This window comes from Lissotriton vulgaris, chromosome 4_1, assembly GCF_964263255.1.
Source record: "Lissotriton vulgaris chromosome 4_1, aLisVul1.2, whole genome shotgun sequence".
NCBI lineage: Eukaryota > Metazoa > Chordata > Amphibia > Caudata > Salamandridae > Lissotriton > Lissotriton vulgaris.
The window spans coordinates 1,581,130,496-1,581,155,323 of NC_141691.1; positions in this window are offsets into that span (position 1 = coordinate 1,581,130,496).

A 24,828-nucleotide genomic window follows, 5' to 3' on the forward strand; every position below is an offset into this window, starting at 1 on the left:
CCCAAAAAACCGACCTTAAAGCTTAAAAATTCCCTTGCCACCCAAAAACCAATACCCACTGCATACCCTACAAAATCCCTTTCCACCGTAAAACCCACACCCACACTAAATGCTAAAAATTCCCTTGCCACCCAAAAAACCTACACCCACCCTATACTCTGAAAATTCCCTTGCCACCTAAAAACTCAAAACCCACCCTAAACCTTACAAATTCCCCTGCCAGCCAAAAATCCATACCCACCATAAACCCTAAAAAATCCCTTACCACCCAAAAATCTATACCTACTCTAAACCTTACAAATTTCTTTGCCACCCAAAAAGCCATACCCAACCTAAACCCTAAAAATCCCTTACCACCCAAATACCCACACCCATCCTAAACCCTAAATATTTCTTTGCCACTCAAAAACCCATACCCATCCTAAACCCTAAGAAACCCCTTATCAACTAAAAACCCATACCCATCCTAAATCCTAAAAAATCTATTGCCAACCAAAAACCCATACTCACCCTACACCCTAAAAAATCCCATGCCAGCCAAAAATCCATACCACCCATAAACCCTAAAAGTGTTCTTGCCACTCAACACTAATACCCTCCTTTAACCCTAAAAAATCCCTTACCACCCACAAACCCATATCCAACCTAAACCCCCAAAATTCCCTTGCCACCCAAAAACCCATACCCTTCCTAAATCCTAAACAATCCCTTACCACCCAAAAATACATACCCACCCTAAACCCTAAAAATGAATTACCACTCAATAACCCATGTCCACCCTATACCCTAAAAAAATACCTTGTCACCCAAAAGTCCATCCCCACCCTAATATCAGTGGAGTATCTACTGGCAGTCGCCAGTAAGTAGTTACAGTTAGGACCTAGTTTCCATAGGTAGAGCATTTCCTTGGGCAATCCGCATTAAATGTTCCCAAAAAATTGTCAAGGAGGGTTCTATCGTTACGGAAAGTTTGGGGGTGATCCGTGTAGTAGGAACTGAGAATTTGGGGTGCGAAATAAGGTTGCGTTTGTAATGTTAATTCCAATAGAAACCTTTGGCCACACTTACAGCCCGAATCGCTGAACAGACTTACACCAAATTTGGCAGGAAAGTAGATGTTGGTTCAAGGAAGTCCCCTTTGCTTATTTGGTGTAAATCTGTTGAGTAGTTGTTGAGAAACGTGAGTTTAAAATTATATAGTGATATTCCAAGGTTGTTTCGCGATGAATCGCGAATGCAAGCACCAACGGAAATCCTCTGATTGTCTGGATCAACCTGAATACAAAGTTGCGGCCGCCATTTTATCTATCAGGAACTGTTTCCGGGGCTGAAAATTTGAGTGAAAGCCCACATAAGGGGTCAGGGTGGAGATACTCTGACCCCATGGTTGAAAAATGGGGGTGTTAGTGACACAAGTTATATGTCCAAAAAAGATTAAAAAAATATATCAGTGAATCATTAATATGCATTGTTATAGAGATATTGAGATTTTGATAATTTTTTTGTTATTTATATAGTGAGTTATCTACTGAGATGGGTTAGAATTAATGATATAGTTGAGTCAGCTCTACTCATGGCCACAGAAACACTGAGGAAATATGCAGACAAAGGACAAACAGCCGCACTGATTCTGCTAGATCTCAGTGCGGCGTTTGTTAGAGTTTCCCACAAGCTGCTCCTTCAAACATTCGAGGCTTGTGGAATCAGGCAAAAGGCTCTGAGCTGGATGACATAATTTCTCTCCACATGGAGCTTCCGAGTTGCGCAACAAACATATCTATCTGAGAGGATTCCCTTGTCCCAGGGAATCCCGCAGGGTTCAATCTTGAGCCCCACCTTATTTAAAATGTACGTGGGACCACTGGCTGAGTGAGTGGAAAAGCATAAGGTGTCAATTGTCTCCTATGCAGACGACATGCAATTAATTGTGATGCTATTGCAAGACAAGGACCAGGCAGCTATCCGGTTCTCCAAATGTTTAGAACAGGTAGCAGACTAAATGTCTAACCACTGCCTCAAGCTAAACGGGACTAAAACGGAGGTAATTATGGTTGGCAGGGTGCCATTCATATAGTTATCCAATCAATCAATCAATCAATCAATCAATCATTAAAATTTGTATAGCGCGCTACTCACCCGTAAGGGTCTCAAGGCGCTTGAGGGGGGGGTCGCTACTGCTCGAACAGCCAGGTCTTGAGTTGTTTCCTGAAGGCGAGATGGTTAGAGGTCAGCAGTAGGCGAGTGGGGAGGGAGTTCCATGTCTTGGCTGCCAGGTAGGAGGAGGATCTTCCTCCTATGGTGGATTTGCGAAATCGTGGGACGGAGGCGAGGGCGAGGCTGGCGGATCTGAGCTGGCGGGTGGGTGTGTAGAAAGTAAGGCACCTGTTTAGGTATTTCGGGCCCGCGTCGTGGAGAGCCTTGTGTGCGTGGGTGAAGAGTCTGATCGTGATCCTCTTGCTAATGGGGAGCCAGTGCAGGTCTTTTAGGTGTGCAGAGATGTGGCTGTGGCGAGGGATGTCCAGGATGAGTTGTGCTGAGGCGTTCTGAATGCGCTGGAGTCTTTTCTGGAGTTAGGCTGTAGTTCCAGCGTAGAGGGTGTTCCCGTAGTCCAGACGGCTGGTGACGAGGGCCTGGGTGACCGTCTTCCTGGTTTCGGTGGGGATCCGCGTCGTGGCCTGAATTATTTGACCAACTGCCCACCCCAAAAGCAGAAGAAAACCTCGGAATCTGGCTTGATTCCGAGTTGACATTTGAAAGTAAGATTCGGAAGGTAGCAGGTAAATGCTGCGGGCCATGAAAATCCTGAGGAAAGTCCTGGATCTATAACCTCCTAATGCCCGAAAAACCATAGTTCATGCAGTAATAACTTCCCAATTAGATTATGGGAATGTACTATACTACAAAAAAGGGACTATCCAAACTACAGAGGGTGCAGAATGCGACGGCTTGTCTGGTACTTGGCCTTCCGAGAAGAGCAAACACAAAGAAGGCCCTGACAGCACTGCACTCGCTGCCTGTGGAAAAGACAGTCGCGTTCAAGACAATGTGCCACTGTCACCGTATTCTATTAAAGAAAGGCCCAAGGTACCGTCAACCGTTAATAACCCAATACACCCCAGGACGGAGTTTAAGATCTATTGGGAAGGCACTGGTGACTGTACCTAGAATATTTAGAGCAAGAATGGGGGCACTCTCATTCAGGAAGCTAAAATGTGGAACAACTTACAGAAGGATCTAAGACTAGAGCCTTGTGAAAGTCGATTTTGTAACCAGCTAAAGACATGGCTGTATGTGCAAACGGAATAAGGATAACTGTCAGATAGTCTGTACAACGCAGTAGGACTTGCAGATGGCAGTTTCATCTCTTCAGAGCCTTTGTCTGAGCATGGGGCCACACCGACGGTGTAACCATGCACTCTACAAATGAATAAGTAAATAAATAAGTTATCATTTTTTATGTGGTTGTGGCTATTGAACTCCTGTTTATGCTTTCTGCTGTCTCTACATAGCTGCGGGGATCAGGATTACCAACGTCATCATGATATCTGGCATCACCGTAAAAACGGCAAAAAAGGTTTTAGATATGGTTGTTTTAGAAATATATTAGTTTGAAGTGTGCAGTAATAAACCCCTTGGGGCCCATTAGTATGGGGCTGATCGCCACTGCCCGCAGGGCGTTGGCGATCGGCCGACATTTCCTCTCGCCCGCATGTAAATTCCCCCCTGCCATATTACTATGGCGGGGGGACCCCGGCATACGGAAAGACCGTCCGCCGGTTTTCCGTGCGGTGAGTCGACCGGGCGGAAAAGCTGTTAATATGGTGGCAGTGTCTAGTAGACACTGCCATCCATATTAAGATATATGCAGGGTGATGCCTTTCGGTGGCGGCCATGCCGCCACGGAAAGGCATGCGGTCTTCTTCGGGCCCCCAGGGATTCTGGGGGGTGGGGGTGCACATGGGGGGTTCCAATGGTACCCCACTGCATTTCAATATACAACGTGGCAGGCACTGCATGGTGCCTTTCAGGTTGTGCATTGAAATCCACAACTTTCATTTTTGCATTTTTAGCATTGCGGCGGGCGGTGCTTTCAGCACCGCCTGCCGCAATGTTAGAAATGCGGGATACGCCCGCTGCCACCCCTTGAGACGTTAAAAACCAAGTGGGAAACTGTTATGTTATGTTACATACATTTGTAATGCGCACTGCTGCCCCAGCTAAGGGGCGTCCAGGCGCATGACAGGTAAAAATGCAACACCACAGGAAACACAACAGAAAGGAGGAAAGTGAATTTATTAAAACAAAAAGGTTTTTAAGGCTTTACGAAAGACTAAAAGATCATCTAGCAGTCGCAACTCTACAGGAAGGGAGTTCCAGAGCTCGGCTGCTCTGACCCGGAAAGAACGGTCACCGACCCGACACAGCCTGTATCGGGGAATCACAGTAAGTGCATGACCCATGGATCTCAGGGGCCGAGTAGGCACATACCAAGACAAAAGGTCCGCAAAAATAGGGGGACCTACCCCCTCAGAATCTTGAACGCCATACACAGCACTTTAAACTGAATTCTGGCCCTGATAGGCAACCAGTGCAGTGATCTCAATGTGCTGGAGGCAGAACAAGTACGGGGTAGGCCAACAATAGCTCTCGCCGCAGCGTTCTGGATGCGTTGGAGGCGGGTAACCTCAGCCACATTGGACCCTACCAGAAGAGAGCTGGCATAGTCCAGGCGAGATAACACTGTAGCCTGGACTATCAGCTGCCTGGTGCGATGGTCAAAGAACTTCAAAACAGGGCGAAGCGACCGTAAGATACCAAAGCAACAGGCCGCGATTTTCTTCGTGTGGCCAACGTAGCTGAGGGAGGGATCCATCCATACTCCTAAGTTCTTTAATTCCGTGACCGGAAGGGGGGCCGGCCCCAGCTCCATAGGCCACCACCTGTCCCCCCATAGCTCCGATCTCTTGCCTACGATCATGATCTCTGTTTTCTTAGCGTTGAGCTGGAGACAGTTGTTCTTCATCCAGCTAAGTCCACTCTGAAACCTGGGGGCATCCCGGTCCGCATCCCCGCTGATCGTAACCGCTAGCTGAGTGTCGTCAGCATATGAGACCATAGTCATGCCCCATTGCTTGACGACCTCAGCCAGCGGTCTCACGTAGAGATTAAACAACGTGGGGCTCAGCGAGGATCCTTGCGGCACCCCCTGTTTCAAAGGATGGAATTGGGACTGGAACGGTGGGACGGCAACGCTAAAGAAACGATCGTCTAGAAAAGACCGGAACCACTGGAGGGCAGGTCCACCCAGCCCAATCTCCTCCAGGCGATGCAACAGGATAGGATGCGAAACAGTATCAAACGCGGCGCTCAAGTCCAATAAGACGAGCGCTGCTGTCTGTCCCGCATCCATCACCGTGCGAAGGTGTTCAGCCATGGAGAGGAGGGCGGTCTCCGTGCTGTGTCCAGCACGGAACCCATTCTGGGTGGGATCCAAGATGTTAGCATGGATAAGGTGAGCCGAAAGAACTTTGTTGACATGGGCCTCCAACACTTTGGTCGGCCACGGAAGGAACTGATCTGGGCAAGGACATACCTGACACGACGTGGGCACAGCTTGTGCGGCGGGCGCGTAACAGCACAAGGAACGCGAGATTCCAACTTATCCATTATTATATACTACACAGAGCGTACATGACCCCCGGGAGAATTCAGAGATATTTTGGCGCGACTGACGCGACGTGCCCTCGCTGCACTGCTGAGGGTGCCGAGCTGGTACATATGTTGTGGTCCTGTCCGCCCCTCCGGGACTACTGGCAGGGCGTGGGTGAGACCCTGAATGAGGTGACGGAGCGGTCCGTCGAATTTGACCCAGCGGCATGCCTCTTACATTGGTTCCCACACACCCCCAAAAACAAGCTCCCGAGCAAGTTTATTGACATGGGTCTGATGGTAGCCAAGCGGGAGATAACCAGAAACTGGAAAGCAAGATCGGGCCCGACCTATAGGCGGTGGTACAATGAATTCCTGAAATGGGCGACCTGCGATAGTACACATAGATATCAGTTGGCGCGCAGAACCACTAACGCGTTGGAACTGGCAACGGCCTGGGAGGTGCTGGTGCAGGCCCTCAGAGATAGCGAGGTGCTGGACGAGATAGAGGTCCTTAGTGCGGGCGGGGGCAGCAACTCACATTGATCAAATGGGAGCAGAGCCAGTAGATGTAGGTAAATTGCGATTGAGCCTAGAAGTTTACATCAAGCGACCCTTAAGAGGATGATGGGGGGGAGGGATGGAGGGATGGAGGGGGGGTTCTTTATATGGGTAAGTGGGAGGGGGGCTTGGAGGGGAGTTCTGTAGTTGATTTAGAAGAGGGACTAAAGGTAGACACACGCACACTACTGCGGAATGCTACTCCTGCAACACTGACACCAGGCATGAGAGAGCTAAGAACTTATCGCCGCCCGGCCTCCGGGATGTGGGCCAGCAGGCTGTGTAAATGGGGAAGGATACTGATGTGATACAGCCTTCTGAACGATACTGTGCATATTTGAGAATTGGCCTGAGTAACGTGTGTCTACAATAAAAATTACTTTAAAAAAAAAAAAATGCGGGATACGCCCGCCAGTGTGGCGGGCGCATCCTAATGGCATGTGCGGGACTGCCGCATGCATTGTGGGCGGTCCCATTTTTCCGGGGGTATCCGCCATGCTAATGACCCTCCAATTGTGTGAAATGCTGTAATATGTTAACATATATATGTTTTCACTTTATGGAAAAGGAGCATTCGTCGCGGTTAACAATGTTATTGCAATGTCCTTAATAACCTCAAAAACAGGTCTGAAAGATGGTTTTTAAAGAAAATTAGTAGAAAAATAAGAGTTTAAACATGCTTTGAAAGAGGTATGTACATAGTAATATGTGTAGGACAATGTTCCGAATTTTTTTTACATATTATTTTTGGCTGTGTTCGTAGCCATTATATGTCTGCTCTTGTTTTCCTTGTTCGCGACGTGTCCACAGAGATCACGATTATTGACGCCATCACTGCGAAAACTGAAAATAGGTTTTAGGTATGGTTTTTATATACACTCTCTAGAAAAACATGACTTTAGAGAAGACTTTAATAAACCCTTATGGCCAGATTTCGATACGGTTTAGAAATCTTCCAGACTGAATCGGTTTGGGAATGGTTTCCGACCGACTCAGTTTGGGAGAGTCCGACCGACCGATTACGATGCATCAGGATGCTTCCAGATACAATTTTTTGTACTTCCATTGACTTTGATGGGAGCCTATGTTGTGACTGAATGCATAGGCTCTCATTGAAGAAAAGGGTGGCTGGGAAAATTCAGCCAACCTGTGGCAGGCACCCCCTAGTGCCTGCCAAACTGCATGGCTGGTGAGGGGGTCAAATGGGTACCCCTACGGGTCTGAGTGTAACTGCCAATTTGAGTCCGACGGCACAATTCGGAAAGGCAGTCCGAATCCAGCATCGTAATCGGTCGTTCAGAAACGTGGCCCGTAGAGACATATGATTCTGCTCCGTACCGCTCGGTCATTCTGAATGCCATCGGGTTTAGATTGGGATATTCCTAATGCCTAACTCGCATCGTAATCAGTCGGTTGGAAACCTTTCCATTTCGGTAAGAAAGACACGTTCCCGTTCCTATTCGGACGGAGTAAATGCGGTTAGGAGGCCTTCCAAACCGCATCACTATTGGCCCTTAGTGTGTAAAATTTAAATTTTAAATTTGAATTTCCAACCCTACCCCAGTCAATGTGCTTAGGTCATTGCCACCACAGTACACAATCATGAGGTGAGGAGCTTGGGAATCCACAATGGATTTAACGAAAGCCAGCAACTGATGAAACTTAACTCTCTCTGGCTTAACCAAGTAATCTGCACATTTGGCAAACCCAAGTCTCTGTCAATGCCTCGCTTTTTTGAAGCCTCTTTAGCCCAATATATATAGCTGTGGCCCACTATCCATACTATATGCATTTTGAAGTGAAGGAACAATAGTAGTCAAGAGAAGACTGGAGCTGAATGAGGTTGTTTTCCAAAGGAAAAGCAGTTCAAATTTCAAATTTCTAAATACTTAATTCATTTTTAAGTTTTAAAACCATAAAAGATACATAATTAAAACATAATAAAACAATTCAACAAGAGTATACCAGACAAGTAGATCCTCGCAACATTATTTCACACAAGACTCAGCACAAGTTATACAAATAAATACAATATACAAAATTCTTCAGAGTATACACAACCCACACAATATTTTTTAAGAAGGAGATACGTCATACATAATCAGTTTAATCAGGCAAACAATTTCTGATCCTAACGACAGCTTTTAAAAATCCTATCACAATTAAAATCCATTCTGGGTGCAGCAGTTGTAGATAAAGGAGAGTGGGGCGGACTTGGGAAAATTTCAGTTTTTTTTAAAAAAGGAAGTAGAAACTACCGGCAAGGTTCCACATACAAATTACAAAAAAGCACTAAGTAAAGCAAGTCCTGCGGAGACTTATAGTCGCAGCCACAGGGTGCTAACATTTGGCCTCTATGACTACCTTTTGGTACTGCTAATAACAAATGTAGATAGTCTCACCGGAATCTTGTCAGTAAAAAACGTTCCTGGGTAGAAATGGAATACTTAAGATATGGCTCAATGCCCATAACAGTTTTCAACAGTAAATGACTACGGACACTCTGTTTGCCTAATTCTTGGTCTTCTCTACTCATAGATCTTAGTACGAAAAAATAATTCTTTGTGAAGGCAACATCCTGTTTAATAATCCGGTCAGATTTGTAAAAGAGATCCGGCCGCCCCAGCTCCTCACAACAATTTTTTATGTACCTTACCCATGGGATGCATAATCTATGATCTAGATTCAATATTTCAGAGAGAATCTGGTGGGTAAGAACCAACTCCTTGTTTGACCAACAGTTTAGCCCAAAAAGTAGGGGACGTAGGGCCAATACATCACTTAAAACTTGCACTCCCAATTCCTCATGTACCACCGCATTTGATGTGCTGTTATGCACCCCTAGTGAACGTTTTAAAAAAGCATTCTCCACTGTTTGGAGCTCACCCAAGGCAACATAACCCCAAATTTCACTACCGTAGCTGGCTATCGCTACACTTTTAGCCTGATACAATTTCAGCAGTGCCGCCACTGGCCACTTACCCATTTTGGAGGCAAAATTGAATATGGCAGTGTTTGCCCTGGTGACCTCCCCCCTTTTTCTCTGGAGGAGTGAGCCCCATTTAAGGGTGTCGTCAAACAACACCCCCAAATAACAAAAGGATCAGGTTATACGGACCTTTTCATTACCCACTCTAAAAGGATACTGGGTCTTGGAACGGGTGCCGACCTGCATAATAAAAGATTTTGCATTATTGATATTCAGATCCTGCTCCGCCATAAAACGCTGAAAAGCCTCTAATAGGATCTGTAAACCCCTAGCTGTTCTCGCAATAAAAACAGCATCGTCGGCGTAAAGCAAGACGGGCAGATCCCGTTTCCCTACACAGTCTTGTTAACAAGATATTTATCCAGGTCATTAATATACAAATTAAAGAGAAAGGGGGCCAGGATACATCCCTGGCGCACCCCTCTCTTCAAAATTTACTGGATACCCAGAGATCCTGGGCATATCTAATATTCGCCATGGTATTACAGTGTAGGTCTTCCAGGAAAATAACCAAGTTTTCCTCTACCCTCATGGCCCTCCACAGCTTCCCCCGATTAACACAATCAAAAGCTGAGGAGAGGTCTATGAAGGCCATGTAGATCATACCCTGACGCGCCATTGTGTACTTTACTATGATTAGATAGAGGTTTAGACACTGGGCTAAAGTGGAGTGACCAGGACGGAAGCCATACTGTATATCTGCCATGATCTTATTTTCTTTGGCCCAAGCTGAAAGTCTTTCCAATATTACCCCATCTACCACTTTCACCACTGAATCCAGGAGAGAGATCGGTCTATAGCATGTAGTGCTATTACGATCTCCCTTCTTAAAAACTGGGATGTTCGTATGGTGTGTATGTTCAAAATGAAAGCCCTTTATTCTTGCACAATCCAGTTCTGATGTAACAGTTGTTAAAGTGTTACCGCAAGGGTGGACATTAAAATCTCCCATAACCATTAATTTCTGTAGTGGCAAGCCTCTAACTTCCCTCAAAGTGGAACCCAACAGGGCAATCAAACTTCTATATTGGGTTGTATCTGGGGAATTATAAAAATGAACAATTCCAAGGCTTTCAGTCCCCTTCCCCAAAACAATTACTTGGGTATTTGGCCTGGATGATAATATACAATGAATCCTGCTGGGCACTGCTAGATAGATGAAAATAGCCAATCCGCCCTTGGCTCTACCACTCAAAGAAGGGGATGCAGGAACATAAAAGACCTTATAGCCCTCAAAATATAAATTACTAGCCACCAACCAAGTTTCTTGAAGAAAGATCACGGTAAATTGTCTAATAAATTGTAAGATAAACCAGCAACATTCCACGATAGAATGTTGTAAATACCATTATGTGGGGGTAACATGTTAACAGAGGCCAACGATGTAGTCTCAATAAAATCTCCAATTGGCCCAGACTGGGCCCCACCTGTCAGCATGGTAGTTTGTCCGAGGGATACAGGAGTAGCCCCGTGCTGCAACCCATTTCCTCACCCTCCACGTTGGCAGGAAGTCAGTCACAGTTGTCCAATCTGGATAAAGCTGTAAATCTATTTGAGAGTTCCGGCACTGTGGTATGCGGGCACAATTGACCCCTTATTGAATGTTGAATTTCTCCTCTCCCATTGGATGATAATCTATGTAATCTATGGGCCGGCCCCCAACTAGCTGTGGCCCTATCTGGAGAATCTTTATGAAAATAACCAAGGTGAAGCACTCGAGTTCCAGAGTCGCCAAGGGGTACTTCCGAATAGGTGTACCTAATGATACATTCCACAAGAAAGGGACTGTTAGAATTTACAACAACACAATCGCCCACCCCCTGTTTCCTGGACTTCCCTATCCAGTCGACACGACGGGCCATGATTATATTTCGTTCTATATTAGGTCCCATGGAGTTATTATTGAATAACCAGTGAGTTACCTTGTTTTTTAGCTGCGTAAAGTTCTCTCTAGATCCCACAGATAGGGGTGGCACATTACACAAAACTATCACCAAGCGGGTCGATTGTGGTGGTAAATCAATAACTTTGTAATTGCTGTGTCTGTTTTTGCTCAGCACGGGCTGATCCCGCTTTGACCGAGTTAAATCAGACTGTACCGGGCTTGGTGCTTGAACCTCTGTGACATAATTTGGACCCTGCTTGTTTGTAACTACTCTTAATGGGCCATTGGAATTTGTATCCTTACTAACTATACTATTGGGTGGTCTCTATTTACAGGGCAATATTGGTTCACTAGTCCCTTCGTGTGTGGGAGACTGGTATTTACTGGGGCCCTTATAGGCATAATGGACGGTTTACTCTGTTCCAGTAAAAGTTTCTCCATAACTTTAAACTTTTCCCATACTGGGGCCAGCATGTTGTCCATTAAACTGCCCAGGGCTTTTATTAAAGCATCCTGAAGCTGCTTCTGTGCAGAATTCTCCAATGGGAGAGATGATTGAGGTTTCTTCGAACCAAGTTTGGAGGGTATATTTGATTTGGCTTTTTTTGCAGAACCCCCAATGGGCTTTGATTTCCTTTTAACCCCCCTGTTGTGTTACTTATTCTGTTACTTGGACCTCTGCACTCTTCAGATCTGTCCTTATTGTCTGTTGTTTCTGATAATATATCAGGAGATCGCCGGGCTGCAGGTTCCACCGTCAGTAACACATTGCTTGCCTTAGATACAATGGTTACAACCGGGGAAAGCACAGGGGGATTTACTTCCAGGAGAGATATATCTTGAGAATTTCCAGGCTCCGACCCGGCACATTATAACTGGGACCCGTCAAGTACCTCTATAGCAGCCTCATTTACGTTATTTTTATCACCAGGTAGAGGAAAGACACCCATAGAGGGTGATCTAGATAATCGTCTGTTTACCAATTCTATTTCTTTATCAAGCGCAGAATCCGCTCTCAACAGAAAGGCATTCATTGTGGATATATTTGCCCTTTTTACACATTTAAGACTGTCTGCCTTCTGTAGGATCTTCCGCCTCCCCATATCGTACTCCCTGAATTCAGCAAACCAGTCTAATATAAAAAGCGCACGCAAAGTTTCACCCTAAAAGCGCAAAGTCAATAGACTTTGTATAAGAACAATCAGGGTATAGGATCAACAAGTCAATGTCCCAAATCACCATCTGAATAAACTATGATCTTAAAATACTACTAATTCCCCTTGTAAGCACTACCATTTGAATGCAAATAACATACACAAAACCAATATAGCAAAACAGATAAAAGAAAAAGTCAAAGTCCAGTACATACCAAAAAAGAAAATGTCTCAGTGAATTAATGACCTACAAAGAGAGTGGGCCCAGCCCGGCCTCTTCTGGCCCCTGACGGCCACAGACGGCCCGCCCTTTGCCCGGGCTTAGCCCAGCGCCACCCGCGCGCGTCCCACATGGCAGGAGGAGCCAGATGATTAAGGTCCCTCCGTCAGGTAGGGGAGGGGCAGGCAGTCCAGTCGTGTTGCCCCCGCTGACACCTGGGAGCTATAGGCAGTAGCTCTCTGCGTGGCTCTCCTCTCGCGCTGTGTGCCCCACTGGTGATGCGTCTCCCGCGGAGCGGGAGGCGCCAGCAGTCTTTGAAGTCCCCGGCAGGAAGGGGAGGGGCAGGCAGTCCTGTCATGTTGCCCCCGCTGACACCTGGGAGCTGTAGGCAGTAGCTCTCTGCGCTGGCTCTCCTCTCGCGCTGTGTTCCCCACCGGCGATGCGTCTCCCGCGGGAGGCGCGAGCAGTCTTTGAAGTCTCCGGCAGGAAGGGGAGGGGCAGGCAGTCTGGTCGTGTTGCCCCCGCTGACACCTGGGAGCTGTAGGCAGTAGCTCCCTACGCTGGCTCTCCTCTCGCGCTGTGTGCCCCACTGGTGATGCGTCTCCCGCGAAGCGGGAGGCGCCAGCAGTCTTTGAAGTCCCCGGCAGGAAGGGGAGGGGAAGGCAGTCCGGTCATGTTGCCCCCGCTGACACCTGGGAGCTGTAGGCAGTAGCTCCCTGCGCTGGCTCTCCTCTCGCGCTGTGTGCCCCACCGGCGATGCGTCTCCCGCGGAGCGGGAGGCGCGAGCAGTCTTTGAAGTCCCCGGCAGGAAGGGGAGGGGCAGGCAGTCCGGTTGTGTTGCCCCCGCTGACACCTGGGAGGTGTAGACAGTAGCTCCCTGCGCTGGCTCTCCTCTCGCGCTGTGTGCCCCACCGACGATGCGTTAAAATAGCAGTGAAAATGGAGATGTTAACAAAACATATATATACATACATACATTGGATGCTGTCAGCATGAAAGTGAGTAAAATAAGCTAGTGTGTTGGATGCCTCAGGAAGAAGTCTTAATATTGGCTGTTGTTTAAGGAAAGAAATGGAAAACAGACATGGATATGCTTTTGAATCTGTGGAGTAAAGCACACCTGCTATTTTGAAGCAACATGTTCCTTCTAGATAGTACTGTGAACTTGTGACCTATTGGTTCCACTGGGTTTCTAGGTACACTGAGCTAAGACTGTTTAGGGGGGGAAGGGTGTTAAAGAGACAGACCTTTTTATTTAAGTTGAGGAGTCATGAAACAATATAAGAAATTCCAAGTTTAAATTTTCCAAATCAGGACTATGTAATAAACTGTTGTGTAATATTTAAATATCAGAAAAACGAAGCTAGATAGACATTTGAACTCCCATTTTTTTTGCGGTTTGTCTGCAATCATTGCAAATACATAGTGAAATCATGTGACAGTAACCTAATTTTGAAAGAAGAAAAAGGGTTAACTGATAACCATTCACAAGTGGAGATGCAGTAGTCTAAAAAGAAAGACATGATTTCATTTGCTGCTTTTCTCATGATGATAGAGTGTAACGTTGAAGAGGTTGCCATGTTAGAGTTGCTTTATATGAGATTGGTTTACCATTCGTGTGCTTAGTTTTTACAAATCCTAACAGTTTCAAAACTATCCACAAAGATCTAAAACAGCAATATAATCTACAAACTTAATTCACTGGTATGTTTATAACTTTGCAATGATTTTACAAGTGTACATTAGAAATGAAGATGTATATGGGAGATCTACTAAAAGAAGTATCACAGTGATGTGAAAATATATTTGAGATGAACTGACTCTATTAGAGTGTTTAAGACGTTAGGTGTGAATGTTTTGGGAAGTAAGAGAAAAATGAATTAGTGCCTCTTTATTACATTGTTTATTTTAATAAAAAATAAAACTGTAGTCTTATGGAAAGTTGCAAAGAGGAACTAAGAGTGTTTTAAATGTCTAAACATGATGTGCAGAATAGCTACATCTGTTATTTGCATTCTTGGAGTTGTAGTACTTTTAGTAACATTTTTAAACATGAATGGTGTAGTGAAAAATGAAAGATGAGAACATGTTGTCCGCCTTTATATGAATTAGAAAGAAGTAATACTTGTTATGTATGTATTGGGAAATGTTTGCCAATGTGGTTTTTAACTTATATGACCATTTTGCAAATGTTTTGATGGCGAGATATGGTTTTTGTGCTTGCACAAATATATATATATACAGTGGGACTTTTGAGTTTACTTAAAGATGCAGAGAGGTATATAGTTTTGGAAAGATGGCTTGAAAGTGTACATCTATTAAGAAATCGCATATATGTTTACATGGTGATCTATGTTCAGTAAGGCTGTTGAAAATGTCATGTCTATGGTGAGGGTATTGTTTTTCTTTAAACATGGTTTGTTTAAAATTGAGGAGGATTAATAGTGCAGAATGCCTCAAGAGTTCTTGTGCTAGCTTCATATGCTGAATATATGTTTTAGAAGCAGAAGTACTTGAGAAATTATGTATATGTGCAATTCGCAAAAGGTTTTGTTTTGAAAAATGTCAAAATGTTTTTTTCAGTTTTAGAAATGTAATGATGCATGTGCACGCTCAGTAAAAACACAATGTGTGTTTCTAGAGTGCCATGTATGCAATTATATATCAAGTATGATACCTAGATACCTAGATTTCACTCACATATCGCTCAAAAGTAAAGCATATATGCAGTAAAACAGCTAGCTTGATACTGAGAGAAGGAGATAACCAATGAGTTAGAGATAAAGTGACAACTGTTCTGTATTTGACAGCAATGAAGGTACTTTCACAGTTAGTTAGGTAGTATTCAGGCACTCATGCAATCACCCAGCCACTAATCAGGAAGTCATCAAATCAGTGATTCGCTATCCATGAAGTTCTTCAATTACCCAGACACTACACATGTACTCTTGCAATCAGGCAGGCAGAAATCATGTAGTCATTGAACTATATACGCACTACCCATATAGTCATCTAGCCACCTAGGTACTAAATATTGACTTATGCAATTAACAAGGCTGTAGCTATGCAATCATTATAAAATTTGTGCAGCACCTATGCAGCCATGTAAACACCCACTTACAACCCATGCAGCCATTGAAACACTGAGGCACACGCATGTACCGATGAAACACTCAGGCTCTACTCATGCACTCATCTAATTATGTAGAGCAGGGGCCTCCAAACCGGTCCTGGAGTGCCGGATCCATGCCAGATTTTTTGGATATCCCCATTGAGATACATGTAGTAATTTTAAAATTCTGGCATGGATCCGGTCCTCCAGGACCGGTTTGGAGACCCCTGCTCTACATAATTAGAGAGTACCATTGTAGTAAACCTATCACCCATTCAGTACCTATGCAGTTTTAATTACTGAGGCAATATTCTTCCTCTAATACAATCACCCCAGCAGAACACTTACTTTCATTCAATCTCTCAGGCTTTCACAATAGAATCATGCAGTCACTCAGACACTAGTCATGCACTCATCTAATTAGCCAGGCACTACTGATGCAATACTGATGCACTCATTCAATTCTCCAGGCACTACCCATGTAGTTCTCTAAACATCCAGGCACTACCTGTTCACTCAAACAAAAACAGATGGGCAGCATCAAATTGCTGAAACAATATTCATCCACTAATCCAACAGGCTAGGTCACAGGCTTGTTCGTATGATAAAAAGATTTTGTTCAGGTAGAGGTCCACGAGGACATCACAGCCCCGGTCTTTCCACCCCTGGAAGGACATGTGTGTGCTGATAGCTCTTATAGGAGCTAATATCCATATGGGAAGTAGCCCAGTGGAATGGTGCACGTCTTAGTACCTTTTCCACATACTATTGCCATATGTTCGCTGTATGACAGACAACATATAGCAGGTCTTCATCAGTCCTCTGCCCTGCACCAGTGCTATCGGTAGCTTGTCCAAGTGCGCATGATCAGGCAGCAGACGCTTATCCCAGTTGTCCCTGTCCTTCAGTCAACAGGATAAGTGTTGAAGCTGTGCAGCAAAATGGTCTAAGGCAAAGCGTGGAACCTCCAAATCCCCCTCATACCTGCAGCGCTACTCTACTATGTCATCCTGCTCATAAAAAGGAGACAAGGATAGTATTGAGCTGCTTAAAGATTTGAGTAGGGATAGGGCCAAGTGAGTGCTGGAGCACATGCAGTCAGCGTAGCAGCATTACCATTTTAGCCACAGCAAGCCTGTCCATTAATATGAGTGGCAATGTATTTCAGAAGACCACAGAGCGTCGCAGAGCGTCTATGGCCCTATCCATATTTAGAGCTAGTAGCTGTGCATTGTCATGTGCCACCTGCACTCCGAGGTACCAGAAATGTGCTCGCTCCCATCTAATGCCCAGGTCTGGAAGAATTACTTGGGGCTGTACGGCCACGTGAGCCAGAGGGAAAATCAGAGATTTGTGGCTGTGGAGCTGCAGACCAGAGACCTTATCAATCTGCTCCATAAGCTGCAGGAGCCTGGGCAGCACTTCCCAGGAAGATGCTACATAGAAGAGAGCATTATCTGCATACAAGGAGATCATGTGGGCTATGTCTCCCACCTAGAAACCACACCGCCCCATCTCCTTCCTCACCCGCACCGCTAGGGGCTCAATTGGCACTGCAAATTGTAGGGAGGAGAGCAGGCACTTTGGTCGCGTGCCCCTTCCCAATGTCCACTCCTCTGAGCGGGCTCTACCCACTCTCACTTCCGCGGTTCTGGGTCTGAGCCCAATGGTCTTAAGAACCTCAAAGAGGTAACCCGAGTCAACTGTGCCAAAGGCCTTTGCTAGGTCTATTGACACAAGATCAAGCTCTGCGTCCCGGTGTTTCACTTCCTGCATAATGTGGGTTAGCCGGTGTAGATTCATGCCAGTGTGGCATCCAGGTATGAAGCAGAATTGGCCTTTGTGTATAAGGTGTATCATATACTGGGCGAGGTGAGTGGCGATGAGTTTGCATAGGATTTTAACATCCGTATTGATCATGGTGAGCGGGCGATAAGAGGTGAGGTTGCGGCTATCCCTGCCCGGTTTTAGTATCATTACCATTTCGGCCTCCCTCATGGTGGTGGGTATGATTCCATGATCAAAGGTCTCCATGTTGTAGACCTGCAGAAGAGCCTTTGTCACAATAGCTGAATATGCACGGTACAATATGGGTGGGAACCCATCCCCTCTGGAGCCTTAGCTCCCGGGAGCATTAATAATACTTTTTGTATTTCCTCAATGGTCAGCTGTGCTTCAAGTTCATCAGATGCCTGTGCTGGGAGGTGTGTCAGGGTCAAGGCCAGCAGGTATGGAACATATCAATCCTCCCCTACTGCCGGGTCGGCAGCATACACTGTCTGTGGGTGTAATTATAGCCACTGCAGGACAGCAGAGCTGATATATACTATCACACCCGTCGGTGCATGGAGCGTAATAATTGGCATTGTGGTCTGCTCTCTGTGGAGGATCCACACCAATAGCCATCCTGACTTGTCCCCCTCTCTATGCTAGTGCTGTTGATACTGACGGAGCGTGTACTTGTATAATCTGTCCCATATGTCTCTTATATGCATACGATATCCCACTCTCGGGCACTGGCAGCCAACTCTGAGGCTTGTGCCTCTGCCAATGACAATTCCTCCCATGCAGGCCCCTCATACCACAGTTTTTAAAACCTCCCATTCTGTAGCTCTGTTTGTGCCTGCCCCCTCCCAGTTCATTGTCATATAATCAGCCAAGACATGAGATATGTTCTCCTTTCGGATCGGATCTTTCAGGATTTCTGAGAGCATTTGCCACGTTCAAGTAAGGTGGGTGGGGGTCGGGGGCCCCAATGGACTATGCAGCTAATTGGAGAGTGGTCAGAAAGGAAACAGGCCAAGTGGGTCACTTCAACATTTAGGTCAGCCTCAGTCTCAGAGCCTAAGACCCTGTCCAGCCTACTGTGTGTGCCATCAGTGGACAAGTGGCAGGTATACAATCTCTGAGTCGGTTGTCTTTCTCTCTATATGTCCTGTGTTGCTAGGTTTCCAATCACCTCCTGGAGCCCAACAGTCATCCTCTCCTTGGTGCCTTGTTGATTGGGGTGCCTGTAAAGAGCAGGGTCTAAGACGCAATTGAAGTCCCCCATCCAGAGAAGAGGGGTGTCCATATCTGAGATTAGTGCGTCTTGCAAAACTGGTAAAAGTCAGGGTCATCCACATTCAGTGCGTAGATGTTCAGGATAATCATTTGCTGTTTATGTCAGCTTCCATATACTGAAAGACGAACGGTGTGTCCGGGCCCCCCCATATCAGCACACCCTGCACATATGTATAGTATGGTGAGTGAAAAATCTGCCCTCTCCTTTTTTTTGCTAACTTATTGGCTCCCACATCATCTAGGTGAGTTTCCTGTAAGCAGGCCACCCAGACATGATGCCACCGGAGGAACAAGAGTACCCTGTGGCATTTTGTATATGTGCCCAATCCCCTCACCTTCCAACTAACAAAGTTAATCCCCATTGTCACAGTGGTACCTCATTTGACTGCTCCCGGGTCCCTACCCGAGTACACCTCTCAAAGTCAACATATGCTGCATACAATAACTGATAACATTCGGTGTAAACTGAACCAGGTTCCCCCCACCTCCATCCATGGACAAATGAAGTGCAACAGTGTATTCGACTATGCCCTCCCCATGCTTGTGCCAGGAATTTCACTGCTCTCCTTGCAGCCCTAAAGGGGCCACAAAACTTACAAGAAGAACCAGCCTCCCTGCATAGCCCAGAGTTCGAGCATTCTGTGGTAGCCCAGCAAGACACCCAGTGGGCAGGGGCTGTGAACCAAGAAAAATACAAGGCTCTCAGTTGCTCCTCCCAACCCAAGGCCTCCCTCCCACCCATCAGGTCGGGTGTCTCAAGCGCAACTCCCCTTTGGCCCTTACATGCACATTGCACCCCTCTCACCCTCCCCCGAGCAGCTCCCCAACAGTGACCCTATGTCTCAGTAATGTTTTACTCTGTAGCATCTCACATGGGGTGACATCAAACGATAAATCGATGTTTGCACATGCTTCTGGTGTTATTAGGTGTCCTCTGTGATCGGGTCTGAGTCCAGGATATTGTCAGGGAACCATAGGATACAGTCTCTGTCTTGGTAATTTAAGATTTTGGCAATTATAGCTTGGGGGCCCTGGGGGTGGAGGGGGAACCAATGCCCTGAGCGCTCTCTCCACTGCAAATAAGTCAGGGATACCCTTTGGGCACAGCTGAGTGAGTATCCAGCATTGAAGGAAGTGTTCAGCCCTACCCTCTGCAGCCCGCTCAGGAATCCCTAGGACTTTGATGTTGCTTCGCCGGGCCTGACCCTCCACATCCTTGGCTGGACTCTCAAGGGCCCTTGTGGTCGTGGACATCGGAACCACCTGCTGTTTTAGTGACATCACTTCACCTCATAAGGTCAGTATGTGCAACCTCGGCTGTGGTTAATTTATCTGCTACTTTGCTTAAGTCAGCCCTTTATAAGTTAACATCGCTGGAGACTGTCTCAATCTGCTTCTCAAGGGCACTACTAGACCCCTGGATGGCTGCGAGAATATCTGCATGAGACGATTTGCCCCCTCTGACATCTTCACTTCCTTCGCCAGCACCCGTTGTCTCGTGATGCACTGTGGGGGGAGTTGAGGGGTGGTTGGGGAATGAAGTCCTCTTGTATGCTGAGGGACCTTGGGGGCCACGAAACCCTCCAGGTACTTTCTGTAAGTCCTGCATAGCAGGATTCCTGAGAGCTGGTCAGAAGACCTGCCCCCTTACTCCACCACTCTGTAAACGTCATTAGTACTAAAAAAAATGTAGAAATCCACTGAAAAAAACAAATGTTACAGGTACGTTATAGTTAGGAAATGGAATTTTAAAAATTTTGAAACCCACTGAAAAACCCAAAAGGTTATAGGGACGTTATAGTTAGGCTCAGGTCCCACTCGCACAAAACCAGTGAAATTAAGCAGTTATAGTTAGCTGAGCTAACTATAACTCACGCTCCACAATGCACTGCTTATTACCTCACACATTACACGCTCATGACATGGTCAGTGATATCAAGGAACCCATCTGCTGAGGCCTACCCAGTATATAGTGGGTGCCCTGGAGCCCACCTAGGATATCCACTGCATATTAAAAAGGGGGGGACATGCACCCCGCAGGCTAATATTGTCCCCAGAGACCCCAGAGCCTGATGTTATTATGAAGGGGGCATGCAGTCCTAGCAGTCCTTGGGCCAGCCCAGTGGTCTTGGTCCCGAAGGCTGCAGCGCCTGGTGCTTCACCAGAACTTCGGTTCTGTGTGGATTACCGAGGACTCAATTCAGTCACCAAGACTGACGCGCACCCCATCCCCAGAGCTGATGAGCTCATAGATCGGTTGGGGGCTGCACGGTACCTTAGCACATTTGATCTAACGTCTGGGTACTGGCAGATCGCCTTAACTGATGGGGCAAAAGAGAGGTCAGCATTCTCCACACCAGATGGGCTCTACCAGTTCCGGGTGATGCCCTTTGGGATGAAGAATGCCCCTGCCACCTTCCAGAGGTTGGTCAACCAGGTCTTGGCTGGACTGGAGGACTTCAGTGCCGCCTACCTGGACGACATCCCAGTGTTCAGCGCCAGCTGGGAGGAACACTTGCGCCACCTCCAGGAAGTGTTGTTGGCCCTGCGCAGAGCAGGCCTCACAATCAAGGCCAGTAAGTGCCAGATTGGGCAGGGTTCTGTGGTGTACTTGGGGCACCAAGTAGGGAGCGGCAAGGTGGCCCCCCTGCAACCCAAGATTGATACCATCCTGGCTTGGGCGCCGCCCAAAACCCAAACTCAGGTGAGAGCCTTCTTAGGTCTCACGGGTTACTACAGGAGGTTTGTCAAGGATTATGGTAACATTGTGCACCCCTTGACTTCGCTGACTTCCAGGAAGCAGCCACGAAATGTGATCTGGACTGACGCCTGTCAAACGGCCTTTGACACCCTGAAAACTGCAATGTGCACAGCACCTATACTCCAGGCACCCGACTTTTCTAAAGAATTTGTTGTCCAGACGGACGCTTCAGAGCATGGCGTGGGGGCTGTTCTAGCCAGGTGAATGAAGAGGGCCGAGACTTACCTGTAGCCTTCATCAGCAGGAGGTTACTTACCAGGGAACAGAGGTGGACTGCGATAGAGCGAGAAGCATTTGCTGTGGTCTGGGCACTGAAGAAGCTAAGACCCTACCTGTTTGGGACTCACTTCCAGGTTCAGACAGACCACAGGCCCCTCAGATGGTTGATGCAGATGAGGGGTGAGAACCCAAAACTGTTGAGGTGGTCCATTTCTCTACAGGGGATGGACTTAACGGTGGAACACCGCCCTGGTACAGATCACGCCAATGTTGATGGTCTGTCCAGATTTTTCCGCCTTAGTGATGAGGACTCCCTAGGTCAAGGGTAGTTCTCCCCACATTTCAGCTGGAGAGGACACGTGTTAGACCTGACATCATTGGCTTGAGTCTCTCCTCCATTTTTTTCTGTTTGCCTCCTCTGTTTACGATGTTTTTGCTGGTATATCGCTTTGGGCACTGTGCCACTGCTGATCAGTGCCACAGTGCAAGTGCTCCCTATGTAAAATTGCTGTATTGATTGAATTCCATGTTTGGCTTATTTGGTTTACTGTCACTCCCTAGTCTAGTGCACCAGGAGTGCCAGGGCTTGTAAATACAAATACAGCTCGTGGGCCTGCAGCACATGTTGTGCCACCCACAAGAGCGGCCTAGTAAAAATGTGTCTACAGGTCTGCCATTGCCAGACCTACGTGCAGTCTGGTACTGTCACGCTGACTGCGCAAGTACACCTACTTGCCAGTCCCTAAACCTTCCCTTAACTTCATGTTAGTCACCCCTATGGTAGGCCCACGGGCAGGGTGCATTGTAAGCATAAGGTAGGACAAGCCTGACCAAGTTGGCATGTCCTAATAGTGAATTACAGCCATATTCGTTTTTCACTATTGCGAGGTAACCTGCTCTCCATTAGTTAGAATGGGCTGCCAGGATTATTAATGCTATAATCCTAGCTGGCTCGGGGAGCATGGTGCAATGTCGAGTTTGGTATCCCTGAACTCGGGGTTTAATAACGCATCCGTTTGTGTGGATGGTTTTTGGACTCTGGGTTTGAAAATAGCACTTTTAGAAAGTGGCTATTTTCTTGTCTAACTATTTCTGGTTTCTGCTGGTTTGGTGTGTGTATGACAGGAGCTGGGTGGCTCCAGAGGTCTGAATGAGTCAGTGTGGGATGAGTGGGACATTTGCATTGAGAGTAGGGGGAGAGTAGTTCCTGATAGCCTGCCCTGCCTGATACAATGCTGGCTCCACCTCCTGCCAGGCGACTGATGGCTCTGTGCCTGCCATGGACGATCCTGGCCCCACCTCCTACCAGGAGGCCGATAGCTCTGCTCCTGCCAGTGACAATGCTGGCTCCACCTCCTGCTGGGCGTCTGAGGACCCAGCCCTGCACAGTAAATAGGCCAGGTGCCTCTGCCTGGCTACACCCATAACAGACCCAGGATGTTGGGAAATTCCCCTGCATGAACAAAGGGATCAAAGCCAAAAAGGGGTATAAGAGAAGGAACCCTGAACCAAGAATTTAGATCACTTCTGACAAGGAAACCTGAACCAAGGACAAGAAGCCTGCTGATCCAAGGACTTGCCTACCCCTTCTGCCAGTGTGCTGTTTGTTGGAGGAATCCTGCAGTTGCTTCTTTATTTTTGCCAAGGAACCAGGAGAGAGGAACTGAGTGTGTACTCTCAAGCTTTGCTAAAGAAAATCTCCAAGGGCTGGAAGAGTGCCAGCCTCCTGTTGAAGTCACAGGGCTAAAAGACTTCATCTGCTAAAAGTGCTTGTTGCTGGAACTTGAGAATCCAGCACCTCTGAAAGAAACCAGCAATCTCGACGCCGACGGACGTTGCCGAATCCAGCTCGACATCGTGAGTAACGGCTCTAGTGTTCCGCTTCCTCGACGCCGGCCGCCGGGCCCGATCGACGCCAGCAGCACCGCCAGTGAGTAGTGAGTTCGGCTCCAGCTCCAAGTGACCTCGTGTCTGCACCGCTGCTGATCGCATCGACCTCGAGCCCTCTCGACGCCGTGAGCGCTGCTCACTCTTGCAACGCCATCATCGACATCGACGACGACGTATCCTGCTTCACCTCGTGAGCGCTGCTCCTGCCTGACATCTGTCGACGCCGCTGCAGGTCGCCCACACTCCGAGGCCGGATCGACGCCAGAGACGCAACGCCACATATCTCGACGCCGCTGATAGTTGTGTGCTTCGCTTTTCCAAGGTACTGTGTTGTGGGGGTCTGTGCGACTTTGGCTCGACGTAGCGCTCCTCGCGGTCGACGCCGAACCCTTTGGATTAACTTTGCCTCAACATCGTGTGACTCCCGTGTGGGTTACATTGTTGCCAAGAACTGTGTTTTAAAGAAGAAGAGTTGCTTTTGATACTAAAGACTTTGTGCTAAGAAGAAACTACACTTGAACTATTATTTTTCCTTCCAAGAGTATTTATTGAGATTGTGGTATATTTTTGTCGTTATTTGGTCTTGTGCTAAGCCTTATATAAAAATCCTTATTTTTATAATACTACTGTGTCATGTCCATTTGTAGTGTATTCACTTTATTACTGTATGTGGTCATAAAAGCTTAACACTCAGCCTCTGAGATAAGCCTGTCTGCTCTGCCAAGCTACCAAGGGGGTGAGCAGGGGTTATCAAAGGGTGTGATCCCCTTGCCCTGACTAGAAAAGGTGTGTCCCTATTTGTCAGAAGTGTATACTTCTGCCAACTAGAGACAGCCGGTTCTAACACTAGACGATTCAGAGATAGACGTGGAAGATCTTCTACTCCTTTCCTATGAGGCTCTAATGTTGGCAAATTTAAAGGCTCAGTTCTTTAAAACTATTTTTGATTTGTATTATACCCCGACTCGAATGGCAAAATGGGGAGGAGGCAATAATGGCAAGTGTTTTAGATGCGGGGACGATAATGCAGGGGCAGCGCATATTTTTGTTAGTTGTGTTAAACTTCAAAGTTTCATAATAGATCTTGAAAAATGTATATCCTTTGTAATAAAAATGCCGATATATATTACCCCTGCTATGCTGCTGTTGGGAAAAATACCAAAGGACAGTAATGTCAAGCCATTATATAAATATCGTCACTTTATATTTTATGCAATGACTGTAGCCCGTCTATGTATAGCCACTGAATGGCTTTAGGAAAAACCGCCCATATTCCACCAATGCGTGTTAAAATGTTAAACTTGTACAATTTGGAGTGGGCCTTT